Source organism: Diuraphis noxia, unplaced genomic scaffold (assembly GCF_037042655.1).
Source record: "Diuraphis noxia isolate RWA-SAM2 unplaced genomic scaffold, SU_Dnox_SAM2 contig0005, whole genome shotgun sequence".
NCBI lineage: Eukaryota > Metazoa > Arthropoda > Insecta > Hemiptera > Aphididae > Diuraphis > Diuraphis noxia.
The window spans coordinates 7,727,581-7,752,953 of NW_028301715.1; the positions used below are offsets into that span (position 1 = coordinate 7,727,581).

Here is a 25,373-nt window from a genome sequence, read left to right on the forward strand (position 1 = left end):
AAACGGACGTTTTACAGCGAGACGTCTTGTCGTCGGCACGTACAGGCCACTATATATTATTATTATATGCTCGCGTGCGGGGAGAGGGGGAAAAGGGATTGATGGCTGGTCGACTTTCCTTATACATACACATTACACATTAATAATATATTTTAATGCGCAATAAAAGCTGTATCTTCATTTACATATTACACTATACTGCAAGTACCACGATAGTATCATATACTCGAGCCCCTGGGCCTCCACACGAGTTTTTCTCAGCGAGGCCCAGTAATCTTTTGTTATTAATTTAAAAAAATAATAATAATAAATACTATATAAACACACTCCAGGTTCTGCAGCCTGCAGCGCCAGCAGATGTCCGTTTATAAAAACATATATAATATTATTGTGAGCGTATAATGTTTTTTTTTCGCAAACTTGCAGTAGGATACACACGCTCCAATATTATAATATATGACGATGATGGACAAAAGATGGACTATATTATAATTACAGTGTCATCGGACAAAACCATTTTTGCCCACCTGCGGCGTTTCATCGGTCGATAAACTGCTGTTACTGCAGACGACGCGCAATTATCATATTATTATTATTATCATCATTAGGTGTTGGATATATTGTGTAAATTATGCAATGTGCGATTTCTTTGAGATATATATATACTAATATACATATTATATAGACATAGGTATCGAGTATTTTTTACCAATACGGAGGTAAACGAATCGTCGGGTAGTGGGCACATCGACTGATCGACTACTGTTTTCACATACGATTCGTGGGTTTTCTTTAAAATATATATTTTATAATGATCCTGCTACAATTGCATCTGCAATAGTACAGTGGAGTTTGTAGAAATCTGCACGTTTTGAAATAGTAATACATACAGCATATAGACTATATACTTATATAAGTGACTTAACGCAAGGACCTCGTCGTGAGAAAAGTCCACTCGACTTTCCTGGCTCGCGTTTATTTTTTATCGACCGTGCATGATCATGCTTATACAAGGAAACTAGCCGTCCATCACACAGCTGTTGTAGTTGTATACACTCGCATATATATTATATATATTATATATATATATATATAATATATATATATTACATATTGTGTTACAGATATAGCTGGTATAGACGGTATAGTTATGAATTATGATGTATTAACACAATTGAATAATATTGTTTTTATGAATATGCAAAATGCGCACATTGGCTGATGTTGACATTATTCAATATTTCAACAATACATGGAATTATATATTAAAATACATGTCCATATCGTCTTCACCATTCCTCACTTCAACTACTAAATCACCGAAATCCGAATAAATAGGTATGAATATAACAACCTATACGTCTGAAAACCTTCCCCGTCGTTTCAAAAAAAAAAAAAATCAGTACCGCGACTTAGTAAATCTGCTTAAAGATAAAATTCACGAAAATGTCACTACCTATATATAATAACGAGTGATTCGCCTTCAAAAGACGAACGAAAAATATGCTTGTTGTACAAAAAAAAAAAAAAACGTTTTAACAATTAAAATAAGAAGGAAAAATACATACATTTATACTCGTATTATATATTTATATACGCTGTTATATTGCGTGCCGCTGTAGTGTTCGTGTTTCCTGACCACGACCGAGACGGAACTACGGAAATGACGAATATTATTCACCACAAACGGGCCGCGCACATCATTATAGGAACATTTGACAAAGGAAACCATTACGACAACGACACGAACAAGTGTGTCTCTTTGTCGTCGTCGTCGACGAAGCCGAAATCGTATGCGGTGTCAGCCCTCCCCTCCCCTTCACTATGCAGGTCCTTGTCACTAAATTTCAAATTCAAATTATTCCACCCGTGTAAAAAAAAACGAATTAGCGAGGCTTGTCGCGCGCGCGCGATTATGACAATACGTCGATCCATCGACTCGTGAGGAGAAAAGGGGAGAGGGGGGTTACGATGACTTACCCTCCTCCGACTACCGTATCACTGCAGCTGCACGATTCGATTTAGTAAAAACGTTGAAGTAGTATGATTTGTATAGTGAATATCATTGCATACAAAATACTCGATTGTACAAAAGAGAAGATAATATTATTATATTATGTAAGTGTGCCTAATTTTTGAAACGGTTCCGAACGAATACGAAATCGGGTGACCTCTACAGCAGGCAGCCGTTTTGGATTTACCGGAATAAATATTGACGTGTGGTTTCCAACTAGGAACAGCCGCGCTTAGTCGAGCCATATATAATATGTACCAATAATATTGCCAATATTGGTTATCAATATTATAGAAAATTACAGAGATATAATAATATTGCACGACGAAAATCGATATCCAAATGAATAAATAGGAACGTTCGACGGCGACAGTATTGAAGAATATAAAATATAATACATCCGCACACTTACTAAACCGCGATAATAATAACGTTACGATTTTATCATCAGTATATCACAGATTATATAATCTGTGATATTATGATACCTTCATAATGCTACCATCGATAACATAATTTTATAAGTTACACAGCAATAGAGCTCGAAGTTGTTGCATTGACATGTTTTTTGTGGGCCATTTCATTTATTGCTAAGCAAGGCTAAAAATTAATTTCACTACACTTCTAAAAAAAATAACAAAATTATATAGCACATATGTTTGCTTAGTGGTGAACTTGTAGTGTTAAGAACGTATTTATTTATTTTACAATTTTTTAGAGCATATTCCACGAATAATGATAATACAATTTGAAAATATAGTTTTCCTATTTTTATTAATAAAATAATAAACATTTTCCTACATCACGAATTTGTTAGGTTAGGTTAGGTTACACAATACAAAATAGAGCATACTATCAATTATATCAAAATACGATAATACTAATTATATTTTAAAAGTATAATTGTACTTTTTTATGCTCATCTTAAGAGCATTCATATTTAGTAAATTTTAGGTTAGTTCCGATCCCTTGTTATAACAAACGATATTATAAAATAAAATAATTTTTCGGTTTCATAATGAAAATATTTTAATGTTCTTCGTTCCTATGACGACGGCCACTTTATACAACATAATATACAATACAATATAGTATTGTGTGTGTGAGAGTGCGTTATGTGTATATTATATAGTGTTATATACTACTGTTATAGTCGCACGGTCAAAAGTCAAACTTTCGTGAATGATATGTATATATATTATAAATATATTTTTGTCAGAACGCACACAGTGGAAATAATTTAATATAATGCACATATATCATATTATATAGTAATATAATACGTATAAATATATTATTGAGACGGCGTGTGCACCAGTGCACCGAAAACTGTCATGTGCCACCAAAAATATAGGTCATAACATCTGATCAAAACTACATTTTATTATTATTATTTTCCTGTACGTATAGATATTATTCTTACAATATATAGTAATTTATATATGAAAGTATACTCGAACAATATCCTAAAAGCAGGAGATTCACCGGCACTCGGATAATATTTTATGATCACTACTAAACTTCGAACTCTATAGACTATAATATACGAACGAGTGAAAATTAATATTATTTTTATTCTTCAGAAAATGTTTTAAACCGTGTCATTCGGTGATAGAGGTGATCAGAGGTAGGTACGACGACAACTGCAAAGGCGCTTAGAGACTACGTTTCACGATGTATCCCTGAGCTCGGCCGGTTTCGATGCCTCATAAAAATTGTATTATTATAATAGCCAATAGGTACGCCGCAATATCCAATATTTTCGACATAACACTCAGAAAACTTCAAGGTGTATGGCGATAGTTTGTTTATTGAGTGCATTGGTATTACTATATTATTAGACCATTAAATGGTAAGCGTCGTTACACTTGTTTGTGTTTTAATTTAAATCTGTTAAATTTGTGCCTGGTCACAATAATAACAGCTTTAGAAACAATAATGACTGATTTCATGACGAGTATAGTGGTTATAGTATTCAGCAAATTAATTACGTACTGAATAATATTATACTACTAAAGTGCGGGTAAATAATATAATATACATTAAATGTCATAATATCATATTGTTCAAAAATTCACACACGCGCATCACACGTCGGTTGTGATTATAAAGTTAAATGTTTGTCAAAATATAATGTTTTACAATATACAATAATATGTTAAAGTCTATATGTCAGCCATGTGCCGTGCATATACATATCAGCATATCGTATTTACGTATACGAGTTTAAAACAAAATATGAATAGTATAGTATGTAATTTATTGTTTATTAATTATTATTAAAATATCTTATTGCATTATACTATCTTTGAGTCAATATAAACAACAATTAACAACATAATCCTATACATAGAACATTAATCGCTACTACTTAGTTCTCGCTTATTTAAAACAACGTTATTGAATGCCATCGCGGTATTATGAAATACGAACGTGTAATTTAACGATAAAACAACTCGAGATAATCGCTAAAATAATAAACCGAGTTAATTGTTCGCTAATTAACATATATTTTACTGTGACTTATAAAGTTATATTAGTTATATATTATAATAATAGTACAATACTATAAATTATAACGATTTTTTTTTAACTACTACGCGAGTATTGTAGATTATGCAAACAAAAGTAAACAAAACACTATAGTATAGCGAGTAATTATTAATGATCAACATAATTTGAAATTCGACGAATTATTTGTGTAAACCACGGAAAGATACCTTGAAAGATATATTATTGTTATAATAAAGTTATGGGTAATCTCGAAGCATTCGTTGCAGATAGGTACTGCGTGTATTATGAACAATATTGTTGTGCTCGAAAGTCGAAACAAAAATACAAATCAATAATACAATATATTTTATTGCTGCAATGATATCTTTAACACAGACACGTTCAACATAGAAATATATTAATTTAACGAATAATTTGAAGTTATAATTATTGAAATAAATAAGTAAGTTAGGTTAGGTTTTAGTTTTAGTTTTTCTTTTACTGCAATTTAGAAGAGTGGCCTTCAGTCGTGTCATTGTATACGCTGTAACGCCGTTACAGTATATTTCATACCTATATACGTGTTTTCAAAAGTGAATTAACTCTCGTGAGCTATACCTATACCGAGGTATATTACGTATGATGTACGAGCGTAAACGGGATCTAATGCGGACAGGAAAACTTGAAAAAAAAATTCACACACAAATAAGAATAATCGCACAACAACGGTATTCAATTATTATACCGGAGAAAATATAGCGATTCGCACACGACGGGCAACGCATACACACAAATAATAGCTATTAGTAACTAGCAATATAGCATTGATGCACGACAAATTTAGTCGACAATAACTCGCCGAGTGATTGTTTGCTGTTTTTCCGGGGGGAAATAATATATTATATATATTTTTTTTTAATGATATACGAGTAGCATTTACCTAGGTTCGACTTCTGGAGAGAAAAAACAAGGAAAAACTCATCGCAAATCGCGAACGATTCGGAAAAAATAACCTCACGTGACCTCCCCACTGACGTCCGGCGGTGGCGTCGACCGCACAAAGCGGTATTGCGCGACGCCGCCGCCGCCGCTTATATTTTCTAGCTGGACTGTGGCGGCGGCTGTCAATGCCCTCTCCAGGTACGCTTGCGATCCGGGCGGCGGCGGTGGTAGGGGAAATCGCGTTGTGTTTAATAATAATAATATATTAACGTAATAATATGAAATACAGACGCGCTAGCTGCTGCCAACGGATTTTCTCGGGCAAACGACGACTTTACGTTATCATCATGATGATAATATAAATAAATTGTGTAATAATAATATACACTTCGCGGCCGGAAACACGACGACCGATCGTGAGAATTTCCGTATATTGTGTATAGGTACACTATATAATGTGTTGAACTAATATAAAAATCCAATGTCGAATAAGGGAAGGAGGAACCTAAACAATGAAAAAAATGTTGAATTTGCGCGAGTGAGATGTATCAAAATTCACGCGCGTGATAACGGTTTAATCGTGTGATTTGCTAAAAACGATTTTCGTTCGGCTCAGACGCTTTGATACAGAACGAGTTCACTCAAATTTTCAACACAACAATAATGAGTTGGAAACATATTTGTTATTTAAATAATATTATTCGAACAAAATTATAATCATAATATAGTGGCTTTCACTACCCTCTTAAACCTCCGAAACCACCCACCCCATCACATGAATATTTGGTCAGTTCTACGCCAGACTTGTATAAGCGACTTGTTCAACGTCACTATGCAGGCTGACTGCGCTACCATAATACACTTTCCGATAAACGATAACATGCAATTTAATAATATTATATAACATACACCCAATACCACTCTAATATGTTGTGAATTGTCGGACATTTTTAGGTTTTAGATGTGGGACATAGGAAACAATAAAAAAATACAATCAATATAGGAAATAAATAAATATAATAATATAGGTAGTACGTCCTATGTTCCTAATTTAAATGTACCTATGTGATATTGAAATATAATTAGGTATTATTAAAAACTTTAAAAAAAAACTAATATGAAGGTATACTTAAATCTTTTTTACATCTTCGAAAAAAATGAGTGAACAAATTGTTGAAATTTTTAAATGAGAAGTTTTTTTTTTTTTTTTTATCGAACGCTAATGGCATTCAACTAGTAAAATGGCGTGCTAATAGATTTTCATAAGTTCCGTGTTTTTTTTAATTAAGATCTTGAATTTTATTACTTACCCTAAGGGTTCGATTGTTTGCGTACCATAGCCCCATTTATAGGATTCCCGATATTTTATTGATTATTGTCATAGTCAAGCGTTGGTATATAGCCAATTTCTAAGAACTGCAGTGGTATGATATTTTCGTTGATCTATATATGTACAGTAAAGTCCACAGCGAAATTGCTCTCTGCGTATGATTACAACCGATATATTATTATTTTTATCTCAGTTTATCTAATAACATTATTGTACATTATGGCGCCCCTCGTTGGATCAATGACTGAAGATGTATAATAATATTAAGAGGACGCCACACCCGCATATATTGTGTTGTCTCCGTCTTACAAACGTATAACATAGCAAAATCTGTTTAGCGCGGGACACTGTTCTCCCTCAATATTTATAATAGAATTTTCAAAATTTCACAACGCATAGGTAAGAACTTTATCTGTGTCATACCGTCGTTATTTTTTTGATAGCACAAACCAATAATTTTAAGTAATTTAATGAAAAAATAAAAAATAAATGTATTTTCTTAAGCTTATAACTTTAATTATATTTATGTTATCAAAAAAATAACGACGCTATGACACAGATAAAGTTTTTACCTATGCGTTGTGAAATTTTGAAAATTCTATTATAAATATTGAGGGAGAACAGTAAAGTTGCCCCGCGCCAAACAGATTTTTCTATGTTATACTTTTGTAAGACGGACACAACACATGCGGGTGTAGCGTCCTCTTAACGTAAATCGTTAACCTATGTATTTATTTATATTATTAAAATAATATTACAATGCTATTATGTACCTATACAATAATAATAATAATATTAATGCACCTAGCATATTTGTTTATTTTTTTTATTATTATACATGCAGGTCATCCGATATCAATGATATCATATTTTGTAAATAAAAACATACCTATTTGCTTATTAATCATTTAAATGTTTCATTTGGATAAATACCATATACATATATTATGTACATAGGTATATTAATATATTATAATATAGAAACGGAGTTTAATGATTTGATCCAACGATAACATTGTATACAAATAACAATATGCCCACAGATATGTGATAATAATACATATATATATACGGACGATGTCGTCTACACACTTTTCCAAAAAATCAAACAATATGAAGTCTCCGAAAACATTTTCATATCCTAACGTTAAGCGGAGTAATAAAAAATATGTTTGTAAGTTTTATTTTTTTCTGTTCACCCCAAATGAAAACGTTAAAAAAATCTTTGGAACGCAATCGTATTATATGTATATACACAAACTGTAAACTGCTGCTGTAGTAGTGGAATGGATTCTTAGTTCTTACATATTATTTTGACAAGACTTTAGTCGGAATAACGATCCCGTGCCACTGAACCACTTTGACGATTTTTTCCTTTTTAATTATGTTTTTGAGTTTCAGATTTTACAAGCCTATATAATATACTATATAGATGCCATACTTAGAGCATACCTATACATAGTTTCATAATTTATAAATATATGTCAAGTTGTCAGCTTACAAAGGCTGTTTTCAACGAACGAACAGTGTTATAGAATATATATATATATATATATATATATATATATATTTATAAATGTTTAAAAGCACTTAAAACAAAATTAAAAACGCACACGAAAAAAAATGATACGTATAAATAAAAAAATGTATAACTCTGACAGCTGAAGATTAGCGAGTATTGAATATTAAATGTCGTGGAATATAAAATATGTATGCGCGTGTGTGAGTTGTGCAAATTAAACGTGGACAGTCTATCGTTGAGTAGACGAATGAATGTGCGCCTCGTAAAAAGATTATTATTAGCTTTTATATTCGACGTAGTGAAAAAGAAAAAATAATATTAAATAATATTATGAATATATTGTCATCGCCGTCGTTCGCGCGAAAATGCAATACGATAGTCGACAATTTTCTTCATGGTCAAAATAACGTTCAAATGCGCCAATGTGTATTATTATTATTATTGTATACTCGCATACAATTCAATATTTCATTATTTTCATTATCAAGGTTCAATAGCGAATGCATTGGTGTACTAACAAAAGGCGGACAACAATGAATATTAAGTACTTCGGCGACTGGTGTGCAATTTTAGTCGTCGCAGGACTGCCAATAAAATCACAGCAGACGTAAATACACGAAAGTTTCGAGGAATAGGAAATTATTTACAGCTCTATACACGCTCAAATTAATTCGGATCCCGACCCTTATTCTTCGTCGGCCCACGAAAATATCATAGGTATTCATTCGACTAAAAATAAAATATATTTCCGGTTGTACAGATTGAAATTCAATAAAATAATGAACAAATGAGGGTAACTATATGGTGTAACATATTATAGTCACCACTTACCGTGTAGGTGTAAGTGTAAAATAACATTTCGGTGGGTAGTAATACGTAATCGATTTTGTTCAGTAATAAGCCACACACACGTGTACATAATAATATATCTATAAATATTTTATTATTTTTGACATACTGTCGGCGAACCGAGATAATTTTCAACGGGCTGGTCTTACAGTCAAAGTTTTGACATTCAGACGAACTTTATAAAAATACTTATAAGTTATATTACTTATTTAATAATATTGAAACTTTTAAAAACAAGTTACGAGACATAAAATATTAAAATAGATAAATGCGAGCAAATGTTTGAAACGCGTTAAGGAAAAATATTGTGATTTATAAATTAATGATGTAAATTAAAAGAAAACCTATTATAATATAATATGATTGATAATAGAAGGTTATACTAATAAATTGTATTTTTCAAATTGACCTTTTTTTTAGATAATATATGATTCTAATTTATTTACAACCTTCCCCAATTATAAGTACTTAGAATAATTCTTAATATATACTATAAAGCCACTGCCGTGATCAAATATAACATAACATACAAGTGTTTTAAAATTTTAAGCTGATAATTTTATGTACCCAATTTTGTCCCAATTATATGTATTAATAATTATTCTGGTAATTTGTATATTATTATAACAGATTAAAAAAATAACGGCATGAAAAATGATTATGGTTTGTAACTGACGAGTTAAGACTTGAGATTTATGTCATAATTGACAGTAATCAATAAATGTTAAATGTGTAACACACTGTTCGTAAAACTGTCGAATTATGATTCAATGTATTTTATTTTCGTAGCACCTTTGAGTGCTACATAATAGTAGGTATTATGATATGCATATTAAGTAATAAACTAATAAGTACCCTACATTTCTTCGAAACCACCTACAGGCAGTTTTCTCTATTCGAATTATTTAGGTACAGAAATATAATAATATCACAATATTGCAACCTTAATTATCCACAAAATGAGAACTAACACAAATATAATATGTATAGTCATTATAAAAAAAAAAAAATACCATATAGATATTAAGGTTCGTTTTTGTTTTAATATAGTCGAAATAATATTAAATCGAAGAAACAAAACAAAAATGTTACATTTCATATATACAAAATTATTCGTGTATAAAAAAATAATCAATTAAAATGATTTATGACATTTTTGTATCACTATCAACAACATTTATCATTATAAATCAATTTAAAAACAAAATGATATACGCTATATATCATTATTGTTTCATATTGTTTTATATACATATTATTTCAATTCCATTACAATCGTAGATACCAACATTGATATTATTTTAAGTACCTAAACGGTGTACATGTGCATGTCTGTAAGTTAGTCTACACGTCATACTGCACGGAAATACAATCATGGGTCTATAATCGTTTATTTAAAAGTTCATATAACACTTCGTAATCTCGGGACACATAATTTTACTGTTATAACTCTCAAAACAGAGGATTACGCGTACGTATAATGATATAGACAATAGACTGCTGCGGGGAGATTGAAATGAATGCATCTCATTAATAATTTACAACGTAAAACACAGTAATTGGTTCTCGCGCATGAAGAAAAAAGTCTGTTTTTTACCACGCAGTACCTATATACGCGGTCCTTAAATTACATAAATATACTGAACAGTATAACGATTTGAAAAAATGGTTCTTGCGTTACACAGATACAAGATACATTTACCTATTCGAAAACGCCAAAAATCAGAGTTTTTTTAAATTAATATTCATCATTAAGCGGAAAAATGTAGGATGAGCCAGTATTGAACACACATTACGGACCGTATAGGTACACTCACTTTCGATTATTTTACGGTTTATTTGAGCAGCTCGGGTGCCAAAAGTCAAATCGACGTTTCCATCAAAATCGCAAATACGGGTAGGTAAATACTAAATACGCAATACAAAAACAACAATGAATGTTTTAGAGAACAAAATGATGTATTATTATTATTTATTATTATATAGTGCAGCGCACTCATCTCCGGCCTTCGTCAGCGTTTACATACCCATATACGAAATATTAACGCGGCAGTTGTATAAAAAGGTGCATGTACGGATTTTTTTTTACTACGAATGATGTAAAAGCACAATATCCAAAGGGAAAGCTCTCGTTTCTGGCATTATGTCGTACATAATTTATAATAATATAATGTTTATAGAAGGGTCATGACGCTTTACGAAGAACCGGCCAATCTCGTGATCTCGTGCGAGTCCTCACAATAGGAGAACGTGCAGCAGCGTATATTATACGAGTTTGTAGCCAAGCCGCATAAAAACGAGTTGTTTTATCTAGAAACACGATCGACCACCGAAAATTAAAAAAAAAAACCTACACAATATCACAGAAACCATCGTGTATCATTACTATTGTATACCTGCCCAGAGAAAGACCATAACAGCGAGTAAATCATGTAAATTTTACAAGGATCGTACGTTATAGAATAAAGTTCCTCGTTGGGGGTCACGAACTCGGTCGAACGACATACGTAGGAACAGCTAGGCCACTGTCATTAAAGGTTCCTTGCGCGTTGTGTTTACCCTCTTGAAATGACCCACTTTTTTTTTATACTAAATAAATTCGAGATGAAGGAAGTCTAAGCATAGTGCCGTAGTCTCGTAGACTGTTATGGAGGAATGAAAGTAGACGTAGAAAAATTGTAGGTAGCACGAACGTGTGCATCATAAAATACGGTATATATATATATATCTATGTATAAAAACAAACTGTGAAATGGACACAGTTAAAATATTATTATCAGAAAAAAAAACCATTACCTATACTTTAATTGGTACGACTGTATACAGTAAAAGGTAATCCATTTAAGTGTCAACAACTTATCGTTGTTAAAAAAGGTTTTGACTTTTAAGAAAATATTTTTTAATAATAATTATCTAAATATAATTTAATGTGGCAATAATGTCGGTTAGTAACAACGTAAAATTACGAAAAGAAAAAAATTTTTGCGGATAAATTTTACAGAACAATATTTTCCAACTTTTTGAAATAATGAGTGATGCGTATAGAGTGTACGTAGCACACTTAAATGGATCACCTTTGGTTATACAGAAATAATTAATCTTGTCGGAAAACAACGGAGAATACATTTTAATAATGCGGCCAGTGATGATATAAGACAATAATTTATATTTTATGTCTACCCATTTGTACGAAACCTAATCACTTTTGTATACAATAATATGTTATCGAGTCACACAACCTCTTATGCCGGTCGTCGAACGTGTAATGGAAAATGTATATATTATTATCGTAATATATTATATAGTTGTAAAACAAGATACGTACCTGCCTACCTAACTGTAATTTCGCTGCAGAATAGGTTATACATAATGTGTTCTTTCGTACACGTATATTATAAAGAGGTACAAAATGGGTTGTTGAATTAAAATGTACCACTGCAGTCTGCGGTACAGCTGGTACCACCCGGGATAGGTACTCCCTATCTTCTTGTGTACCTAGTACCTACGCTTCATATATAATATTATATGGGCAGAATGCATTAGTTTTTTTTTTCAAAGAAAAAGTAAATGTTATTGTTTAAGAAACACTTTTTACAGTATTCGTCTGGCTATAAATCAGGGAAAAAATGTTTGTGATGTATACCAACGGTTATTTTCGTTAAGTAAACTTAAATACATAGGCGATATAAGTGTATTCTTGTATTGTACACAATATTTTGGAAGCTTTCATTTTGAATGCGCGTTGAAACGTAAATTATTGTTTGAAAAATTATTTCAAAGACGAGGTACGCAGATTAAATTTAAAACACGCATACTAGTAATTACAATCTATTATTATTATATATTAGGTATACTGTTACGAGCTTATATTTTATGTACCTACATACGGCGCACACTGTCGCTATATATTATTATGAAATTAATGTATCGATATAGGTAATTATAAAGCATTTGCGTGTATATACGAAGAACAACGGTTGGGAAAAAAATTATGCAATTTCACTAGTCTTTTGAAATATATAATGTGCGTTTTCGCTGAACTGCGTTTCCATTTAAAAATTATTAACGATTTTAATTCCAGTATTGTGACGATATTATAAAATTAAATACCAGCAGCAATATATTATAATAATCGGTCGAGCGATTTGTAAACACCAACATACATTATTAAATGGTCGACAAATCGATAACCGCTGAAAGTGTTTGGGTATAAGTGTATTTCAACTGTGTACGCCTTCTATGAAATACGCGTAGGTATAAACAATGCATAATGCAATTTTTTTTTAACAAAGAGCTGCACAATATAGCAGTGTGTATTTTATAGGTCGTGATTAAGGTCTCGACGATCGGACGCGATTCTAGAGCAACAATCATAAATATCTTTATAACTGTTTTGATAACGTAATTATAACTCAAGTAGGTGGTATATAAGCCCACCGGCCACCGACTGGCCGATTTGAAAACATAATATACCATAACAAATAATAATTTATCACGTTATCGTAAAATATTAATTACACGACGAGTTAGAAAAGAAATGTCACATAAAACCCAGCGTGACCTAACCAGAAAAAAAAACAATCGTCGACACGGGGTACGTGCTTGGATCCCCTTTCGCTCGTATAAGGATGAGTCGTAGGAGAGAAAAAAAAACAAATCGTTGTGCAACATTATTCTTCTACTACGAGTGCGAGTAATAATCGCACGTGCGCACAAAGCGGCGGCAAAATACATTGTGTAAACTACTACGCAATGTTGCAGAGCCACAGAGGATGAATATATGACCATAGGGGTGCAATCGGTAACTCGATTACTGCGTTGATGGGGCTGAATGGATGATCATCGTTTAAGGGAAATCCAACAACAAAAGATTTTAAACCTGCCGTCTTTAACAATAATAATAATAACAACAATATAGTTTTAATACCGATGGCTCGTACCTGTGAAGTAATAATTAGTAGGTATACCTTCCAAAAATTATGATTTATACTGCAGGCGAAGGCGTCAGAAGTGTGAGGGGGCTATGTGCCCCCCAACTACCCCCAAGCGAAATAGAAAAAGAAATTTTGTTAACTTCAGGCGTGTAATTTAATATTGCACGAATAATTATACCACCACGCGGCACATATTATAGTCTTAAGTTTAGAGGTACCTATAAAATAATTCCGAAATGAAAGGATGTCAACAATAATGAGCTGGTACAGTATATAATATGCCATAATTTAAATACAAAGTGTAGTCAATACTTCTTGGAGTGTGTTTAAATATCGTTTAATAACATATTATAGAAGGTACTATTTTGGCAATTTGATTTTAGTTTTACCTCCGAGTGAAATTTTGCTTAGCGGTCGCTCTTGGACTCGACCTGACCGCCAAGAACCCAAACCACGGATTTACACAATTACTAACTGTAATAATATGGTACGATATGATGAGGATAATGGTGCGAATACCAATGATGGTACCTAACTATTATCTTTGTCCAGGACCAGGACGAGCTTAATATAATAAATATATGAAGATTATTACCTGTGAGGACGACGGCGGCTGCAGTGTCGTCTGTCGGCAAATCGCTGCGAAAACGGCGGCGGTCGGTGTAACTTTGTCGGAGGTAGCTGACCACGGTAAGTCGACTCGCTGTCGGTGGAAACTCGACGAGGAAACAACGGCGTGACAGGAAACGGAAAAACGTTCGCTATAGGCACACAAATACGTGCGTGTGGACAAATATACAACGGACCGCAGCGAAGCGCGCGCGTCTGGTACGGCGAACAGCTGACGAATGAACACAAAACAACACGCGTGCCACAATGGGAAATCCTCTCCGAGCGTGTGTGATACTGCGAGCGGGGCGGGGGGTGGAGCGCGACGCTACAGCGCGGCGCGGGCGTTCGGCTAGCGCTTGCGCAGTGTCGTCGCCGCGCGTACGTACTACACGGGTGTCGCGAAACGTAAACAACAACCGTCGTCGCCGCCGTGAGAGGAGGATGACCTGCTGCTGCTGTTGCCGCTGGCCGCCGCAGCTGAGCAGCGAGCACTCCACCGCCACCCCGCAGCCGCTCCACCGTCAATCGATTGTGCGTGTCAGTGAGAACCACTTTCCCCTCGCCACCCCTCCACCGCTGCCTACCTATCGATTATGTTCCCTTCCCCTCTCACGCGGTCACCGCCGACCCAGTCACATTATTGCGCCGTTCGTAAACATACAGCACACGCGCGCAATCGTTATGGCTATTATTATTATTATTATTATTAAATCTGTGTCACGATGATAATATTATTATTGTTATTATTATTATTATTATTATAATTATGGCAAAAAAAATCATTCCTACTCACCCGCGCCACCAGCACCACCCCGACGAGTAATCAATTAGGTACCCGTGAGGCGCTTGGCTTTGGTGTTGCGGGTGTCACCTACTTTTCGATCAACGTACAAACTGTTATTCTACATATAGATATATAATATGCGACGCGTCTATGAAACCTAATATACGCGCGGTATCTGAACATTTTGCAATTTTTTAAAAATTTTTAGTGTTAAGCCGCGTCCACACCTGAGCACGCGCAGACCGAGCATGTGTGCTCATGTTGTGCGTTCTACAAATTTGCATCGGTTTGAGCAATTTGAGTCGGTCGGCTCGGCGTGAGCATACAATATTATGCTCGGTCTGTGCGTGCTCAAGTGTGAACGTGGCTATAAGTATGAGTAAAATGATTACCATATTAATAAAATGCCTACCTCCCTGTGATGCTTGTTATGGTGATAGAGGGTTAAACTTACATTACCTATTAAGGAATAAGACTCAGAAAAAAATACACATCAAAAATAAAAATAATACAAATTCATTTCAATAAAATAACATACAATAACAAGACTAAATTATAAGTTTTTATAAGTATTATTTTATAAGTTGCGTTCGAAGTATTTAACTTAATTCAAAGATTCCCAATTGAAATAATGATTTGGACCTATATAATTGAAGAATTTTTTACTAAAAGATTTTTTTGTAATACATTATTTTAACATCAATTAATGCGCTCGCTTAATTTTTTTTCTTATATTTTCCGCATAAAAAGAAATTTATAATTTTTTTATTATAAATAAAATAGTTTTGTTATATTTTGATAATTGTTGAACTATCATAATCACGCTAGAAGTTAATAAACAACAAAAAATAATTATACCTTTTTATATATAATCTTGACTAGTTACACGTTCAATAGCTTAAAATCCTCTCTGTGCAGTTGAACTTGCTGAAGTATTTTTACCTAAACAGTTTCCAACAATTTTTCTTTGAAATATTTTTAGTGGTCTAACTGTGTATTAATTTAACCTCCTCCTCAGACCAACAAAACATACTGAAATATTGCCTAGCTGGAATAAAGATAAATATGTTATACACGCACAACTTTCATAGGTATAAAAGCCCTTGATTTATAAAAATTAAATGATAATGTACGCATGCGCATTACAATATTATTTACCGGAAATTACCGTCTATAAATATACTACACAGTTCACGTGACCCACGTTTACATTACATTCGCTGCGGTATATACCAACTGATCGGTATACGGTCAAAAAATTACATCTTATTTCATGATGAAATAATACATATATGTGCCCGCGATCACTTGTATGATGGGGGGGGGGGGGTGGACCGCCTGTGGACGAACTTCGTCCGGCCCGCAAGAGAATACAATATTTTTAAATCGTTTATTTTTGACTGCAGGTTAAATACGTAATGTCTTCGATTTTAATTGTTGATTTCCTTTTATTTGAGCTCGACTATCTTTGGATAAATATGTGCACTGTGCAAATGACATAACATTTCGATGGCTTAAACCTAACCGAAATTCCTGAAACGGCCCTCAAAAACATTACCTCATAATTTATGATGATCTATAATATTATTATGTTTGATAATATTTGACCGTGTAAACGATGTACATTATAAGTAGAAGACGAGTCTCAGAAGGGTGGTTTTCCTGCAATATTTCAACTTCATTGTATTTTCATACTCGATCGTGGTACTTGTGCCAGGTGCATACTGCATATATAACTTTATCTACCCATTTGTACCATGTCTGCCTCGGACGGAGTCAATAATATTGACGATAAGTACTTACTATTATACCTACAACCTATACGCCATGATGTGACGGTCGTATAAAAATGCATATTAAATTATTATTTAAGAGGACGTGATACCCACATGTGTTGTCACTGTCTTACAAGTGCATTATATAGTAAATTGTACGTTCAGCAGAACACATGTAGCTCCGTTTGCTTAAAAATTAGAGTGAATTGACCTCTCATAAAATTTAAAGGTATGATTGTTATCTAGTCAACCTCATATGCTTTTTATTATATTTAAATTTTAAAGGAAGTTATGAGTATTTTAAGATGCACAAAAAATGTACAATTTTAAAATACTCATAACTCGCTTTAAATTTGATATAAAATAAAAAGCATATGAGGTTGTCTAGATAATAATCTTACCTTTAAATTTTATAAGAGGTCAGTTCACTCTAATTTTTAAGTTAACGGAGCGAGCTACACGTGTTCTGCTGAGCGAAAAATGTACCATGTTACGCACTAGTAAGACGGAGACAACACATATGCGGGTGAAACGTCCTCTTAAGCCGTCGTGAGCTGATGGTATACATAATAATATGTAAAATATGTATAATATGTATATATGTATAAAATTGTATAATATGTAACTTCACCCTAATGGTGTGCGCGCGTTGTGCATTTATTGTGCCAAATCATTTCACGACAAGATTTTATATATATAGCAGCTATACCTAATACGAGGTTCAGTTATTGTCTTCGAAATAGAATTTCACGATGCCGCGTGCTCAGTGCATTACACGCTAAACACACGCATTGAAGGAGACTTTATTACTCGTTCGTCGTGATGTATTTATATATTATATATATATATATATTTATCAATTAAAGGCTCAGCAACTAAAGTCATTGGCACTTATTGGCTTACATTATTTACAATAATAAACTAAAGTCATTGTCGCTTATTGGCTTATACATTATTTACAATAATATAATATATATTATAAGATTATAATATTATATATATATACACATATAGGAGGTACTTACCCGATATAGCAGACTGCAACGGTGTCACGTTTTCATTGGTTTTTATTCCAAACGAAAAAAACAAAAATTTGAAAAATTGATATAGCATATGTATATATACACCGTGCACTACATCCATATTATGGTCGAATAACAACACTGCTGCTGTATACAATAGACCTATACTATGGCTATACAATATACATGTGTATATATTTATATATTTTATATATACATAAACATTATACATACACGATACACACATTATTACGATGTTGTGTATATTATAATATGTTCTAAGGCTATAAACAGCCACGTCGTCTCCCTGCAGTATAAATATATAATATTATAATATGCTTATGTATTATAGTTGTATCTTCATGTAGAATGCACTATTGTAAATGCCATATATACTATATATTATGCACCTGAGCAGCTCACTGTATTCGTGATGAGTATAATTGTTGTAGCGTTCATGATGTCTATACAATAAGTCAAGTCCAAGTACAATGTATTACGATGGTATATATATATATATATGTATATATATGCGTATATACCAATACCACACGCTATTGCGTTGGTGACGTCGCATTTACAATGAAACGGTTGTCATCGCGGTGCCATGATAGCATGCACGAAAACACAACTCAAAATTTCCTTCGATATTTTTATTAATCAAGGCCATTTTATTATTATATCACTACGAATTCATTACCACGCGCGAAAACCGCGAATAAGCAGACGTATGCGTAATGTGCTCAATTTTTGATTTTATTCTTACGACCGAGCTAAAGTTTTTTTTTTAATTAAAATTTTAACAACATTTGTTTTCTCAGTATAGATATTCGTATAATATGGACGTATTATTATTACTAAAATTGTGAGTAGTGCCTACGAAATTAAAAATTGTGTAATAATGGCCTGTAATAACTCGTAAATTTTTTACAGTTTTTTCTTCAATAAATGGACCATATAGCTAGGTAATGTTTTCAAGGCCGATACTATTTTATTGTGATGTTTGATGTAGTCTGTACTTTTTAGGTAAATAAAAATAAAAATTGATTACCCCATTTTCATGTGTAGTGTATAATTTAAATACATGCCTCTCCTCCCCCGTTAACTCCAAGTCTTATATAAAGCGTGTAATACGAAAATATATAATATATTTAAGCCTTTGTGGTACTATAGTTACGCTTATAATATTATTCTCGTTATAAAACCTATCAGGTAATAATATTAAGTAAAAGTACGCAAATGCAATATATTATAACAATTATTATTTAACCCTTAATTATTTTCACCTTGCAGCAATTTCGATCACATAAATTTATCGGTCGACGAAGAAGAGTATCATCCGCATGAATAGCTGTGTAGTCTATCTCTGTGTGGATTCTGAGAAAAATATAGGTCAGATATGGGGTAGGGGCTCTGAAAATCTGAAGAAATGGAACGAATGCAAAGGCATTATGTGATTTTATCTTAAAAATGTGGAATAATCGGGCTTAAAAAATCACCCTTAACAGTAAGTTATTATATAAACACTACGCAAACCAAAGACGAATTTAGTCGGGAGACAGGTTACGCGTCCAATATTAGGTGACATTTTTTTTTTATTATATAAACATAAATACTGACATTCTCTTATCTTGTTGAAACTTTTTGTTTTTATTAATCTTGTAAAATAATAATCGATATTATGCACCGATCATGGAAATGTTGACAATTGTAGCTAAAGAGCATCACTGTGTCCCGACTGCTATGGACATTTTTCTATTCTTAATAAAACAGCGCTGCAGATTGGGAGATAGATAGCAGTTCTTAATTTTTTTCACTAAATCGTTTTTTTCTTTTCTAAACATCGTTTGGTATGTATAAAATTCATTTTTATTTTCGAAAATTGATGTTTACTAAGATGAGAGGCTAGGGAAGGGTTAATGTGAGAAAATGAACGAGTACCGAAGCGTGAAAATTCTAAAACCTCTATAGCCATATCTCATTTATACATCTTAATATATGTATATAGCGTAAAATGGTCTGCAATGATCACCCCGTCGCTACGAGGTTACTCTGACACCACACAGTGCTCATTTTTCTATAAAATTCATATACCATGATTTAGTAACCGTTTGTTACCATAGATTTAGATAGCCGTCACCCACGTGTAAAAACATTCTACTCAGACATTTAAAAATAATTCTGAAGCTTAGCGACTGATTCGTAACCATGATAAAAACAATGTCGAAAAATTTGACTTTTTGGTGCCTGCAGAGTGTTAATACTATATAATATTACATTTAATTTTATAATTTAAGAACTTAGTCATATTTAGGTATGAAAATAACTTATGTTATAGTTTCATTCAGTGAGTAAATTAGTCATGGTTGTGGTAATAGAGTATAAAGGATGGCAGTAAAGTAAAATATAAAAAAAACAAAAAAAAAAAAATGTTATTTTATAATACCTCAAAGGCTCAAAAGGGCTTTTCCGTCGGAGGTACAACCTTAAAAATATGTCCATATATATAAATATTATATAGTTATTATTTATAAGTTATCATATTGTATTCACCCACAATAATGTATTGTATTTTTAAAGAAAGATCCATGGACAGTTGAAAAACAAATTCCATATATCATTTAAATACATTGAAATATATCGAGTTCAAATCGCAGGCAGGTCATGTCTGAATACACTGTCATAATTATTTATTTATTTTTAGATTTTACAATAACCGTTTATAGACTTATCTTATACACTATATGAAACACTGACCATGGTGGGAATACATATAGCAAGATTTTCTCTTAACATTTCCCGTCATGGAGACAGTGAAACATGTCGGTGTTGCGTTCCCTTATAACTGTAACAAAGAAGGTCTGGAACAGCACACTTGTAGTTATATTGTTATGCATTATACATTTATACGAGTACATATAATATATAAGAATACGTTGGCTGGAATAATTTATAAAGGACCATTATAATATTATAATACAATTGCCACTTGTATAGCCTTATTAGTTTTAATATTATTTTTATGTCTTACGAGTTATGATGATGATGACATTATAGAACTGAAAAATAATTTAATGAACGCGCACGAGTTCATTGAACGTTATAAATGAAAGTCATCAAAATTTTGCATGGCTCGTTGAAAAAAAAAATGTCAATACATTGAAAATAAACTGTTAATCGATATAATTCGATACCGTTATACAGTGCGTGTATGGCAGTTGATACAACAGTTTTGCCGACCACAGTGATAAAATTAAAATTCCGTTTTTGTGCACTTTATGCTATACCCTCAACAGAGTGTGCAGTCAGGGAAATGTATTAGCTAGGGTCAATCAGATGTTTAATTTGATAAAGAATTTTTTTCCGTGGACTCATATATTAAAACGTGACAGTAAAATCACAAACCTAAATAACAACGATATTGTGAAAACATAAAATAATAATAATCGACGTTCGCAAAATTATAATAACATATACATATCATCGTATTACCTACATTAAAAGCCTGCAGGTAGGCGCTCATTTTATATATATCGTATAGTGATTATTACAAAGAATATACACTTCGTGGCTTCAAGCTTATAATATTGTAATTTGTAATCATACTATTATAGGAATCGAAAATATTTAGCGATTTAATATAGAATGTCACATCATTATCATAAATTAATAAACTAACGTGCAAGCGAGCTATAAGTTATATAGTAAAGAAAATTATGTTATTCATATTATTTTGACATTCGATATAGTATACATAGATACATAGATGTTATTATATATATATTATGTAAATTCGTGAGTTTACACATCATTATTTGGTTATAAAAGCCACGTGGTATAAACCATTAATATTATACAACAATGTATTAAAAAATTGTTTTTTTGAACTCAATATTTTATATGTATAGGTATACTGAGTTCTGCAATGATGTTTTTTTTTTAATCGCGCATTAAAATTATATAACAATATATGGGTATGAATATGTAAAATGAAAGAAAAAATGGCAGACCACTGAAAGAATAATATACATAAATAACATGCCATAAAATATTTATATACTGTTTCATTTTGTAACATCGTGCACGCTGTACGGTGACATTTTTGGTATTTGGTACGTTGCCATTTCCCGAAAGAAGACAATTTAACACTTTAGACGTATATATAAAATAAATATACGCACAATACACATATAAGCAACTACAATAATATTTAAGTTTGTATTTATTTTTTACACAACAATACGAAAATCTAACAGTAAAAAGACAAACAACGATTAACGTGATTTGTAATAATAATAAAAACGTCATCGAATGGCTAATATAATACCTATTATACCTAAATATATTATATAATATACTACTTGTACCATAACGATTTTTTAACGACTACCTATATGTATATTCTCTACTGCGCATATTGAATTGAATTAAAATAAATATGTATAATATATATACGAACACGATAAACAAAACAAACAACATATTTATTATAATACCTATATATACGTATTAAATACATATTCAAAAATGAATAATGAGATACGATTCGCATACTAGTTGAGAAGACGGTCCACATCTCAGCTATTGCGTGGTTTTCAATTTTTTTACTAACTAGTTTAACTTGCATAATTGAATAACTTTGACATTAAAAAAAATAATAAAATTAGGTTCACAGATATAATATAAGATATGATAGGTTAAATATGGCCACAGTAACCTCTAGCAAACCTTCTTTTACCGCTTATATATGGTTCGTTTAAACTTTGAATAATTATGCATAATATTAATTATTTGAAAAAAGTTATCGTTCTATAAGTCTTACGTACCTATAAAATATGTTCCGATGTAATGCACTGATGCCGTTTAAATTTCAAATAAGAGTTGTAGCATGGTGTAAATTTGTAAATTTTACAAAATTATAGTATGACCACTACTTAGAACAAATTAGTTGATGAATAAGGTGGTAATATGCATACATTTTTATATTTCTAACGTTTTTTTAAAAAAAAAAACGCAATAATCGACTGAGAAAATTAGTGTTTTCCGTTAGATAAAACCACCTTGTAACGCTGAATTATAATCACATGTACTTTCGCATTAGTAAATATAATAATAACAATAATGTATTATAAATTATAATATAATTATGTGCATCAGCGTTGTTGCTCAAGCCGTGTTGCGTTTGGCCCGGCCACTAATAATGTGGTGCCAGGGTCATGTACCTGTATAATAGTTGTTGTAGTCGCATACATATTATAGTGAGCATCCGAGAGAGTGACCTTGAAGGAGACGCACGAACGTGAATTATATATTTTACAGTTGTTGGCAACGGTGGACGAGACTCGATATCGCAATCGGCGGGCAACTACGTGGATAAAATAAAATTAAAAACTTAAAATTAAAAAAATCCCAATACCGTTTTAGTCTTTTAGTAAGTATACATAGTTTATTACTATAGCTAGATCATAATAATATATCATTCATATTATGGACATGTCACACGCGCAATAGGGCATGGACCAGTTGCGCCTATAAAACAAAATTTGTTTCTATTTTTGAACATTGTTTTATTAATACATGTTTTCATAAAAGTATACACTATAGATGTAATGTATGGAATAATATTATAATAGTAATTTATAAAATATTAATTATATATTATGTATGTGATGTAATATTAGGTACTGATGTATAATCTACAAATATTATAAATATTGACGCCGTTCATTGAATATTTTTGATATTTTTGAGTACAATTATTGGTCCATAGACCCAGAAAACACCGAACGCAATAGTTATCAACCCAAAAAAAGACCGATCGCGATTGGTATATCAAAACTTCAAAAGGTCATTTTAAGCACAATCGGTAAATTCCCGCTTAATAAACGCGATGCTGATTATTCGATACTTCACGTACATATACATATTAACGATTAAAGTTTCGGAAAAATATTCGTGGGCGTAAGTTATTTGTACCTATTTACTATTTTTTTTTTTAGAATTTGGTACATAAAATATTTTATACTCGCAGCACTTGATTTATGTGAAGGTATTATACTTATACACACTTGAAATGTACACTCAGCACTACAATGTACATTGCACATATGTGTTTGTGGTTATTTGATATTCGTATTATTCCAATTGTGCGCAAGTGTAGTGGATGGGTGGTCACTGGTCGTGATGGGTGGTTAAGCTCCTTAAAAACAAAAAAAAAATAAACAAATGCGAATAAAATGTTCGTACACTTGTATAACAAATTTGGAATGTAACAGAAGACAGAAGAGCTTCTCAATAAAATACTCAGAAATTAATGGTTATATTATTGTTTGGAGAAAAGCTCAGAGGGGCTTTTGTTCTTTCTCGATAATTTTCCACTTTATTCCATAACTGGACTATTACACACGCAAAAACGTGAGGATAATATCATATTATATAAGCAATAATCTTACAAAACCAGTCATCCCCATTCACCGACACTCTTGTAAAACGGATTTATATCATAATAATAATATATAATATAATATTTTTATGCATATTATATATATATTATACCCAATAATGGTCAAAATGAATCAACCAACAATATAAAATCTGAACCTGATGTATAGTGAGTGTTGCAGCGTGCAGGCGTAACCGCACATAGGTCCCAAACTCCGAAGTGCATTTATTTTGGAATTTAAAATTTGTTATAATATTCATTAGTTATATGTCACTATAAAATACATACCTATAGTATACCTGAAGTATCTGCCTACAGCGAAATGATATAAATGCTGCCCGTGAAATGCACTTAAAGAACAGACAGTTTTCGAAATCAAAATTCTGGCAACGGTGAAGGTTTTGATTTTTATACGTTTATTTTAGATTTTTAGTATTATATTAAAATATGCTTGTTGATTGATATACATATATGTATATAAGTATGGTGTTTTTTATTTTGTACCAGTGCCAAATTTCATAATCCATAAATGTGTATATAAGTATATAACACGAGTCCAATCCGTATAAAAGGAACATGGTTCGACAAAAATAATTTTATGTTTGATTAATATAATTTCTCCAAAGTTGCTATTTTTAACCACATTTGCATATA

At 32.0% G+C, this 25,373-nt stretch overlaps 1 protein-coding gene across 2 annotated transcripts in view; it reads right to left on the reverse strand.

The window, feature by feature from the left end:
- Positions 1 to 15,112, reverse strand: part of LOC107164380 (Yippee-like) — a 47,020-nt gene extending 31,908 nt beyond the window's left edge. Inside the window, exon 1 of one of the 2 annotated variants that reach the window (XM_015512181.2) lies at positions 14,680 to 15,112. The gene's annotated coding sequence lies outside the window, so the exon portion shown is untranslated. The remainder of the gene's footprint in view (positions 1 to 14,679) is intronic. The other variant, XM_089229060.1, reaches the window with a different exon arrangement.
- Positions 15,113 to 25,373: the final 10,261 nt, after the last annotated feature.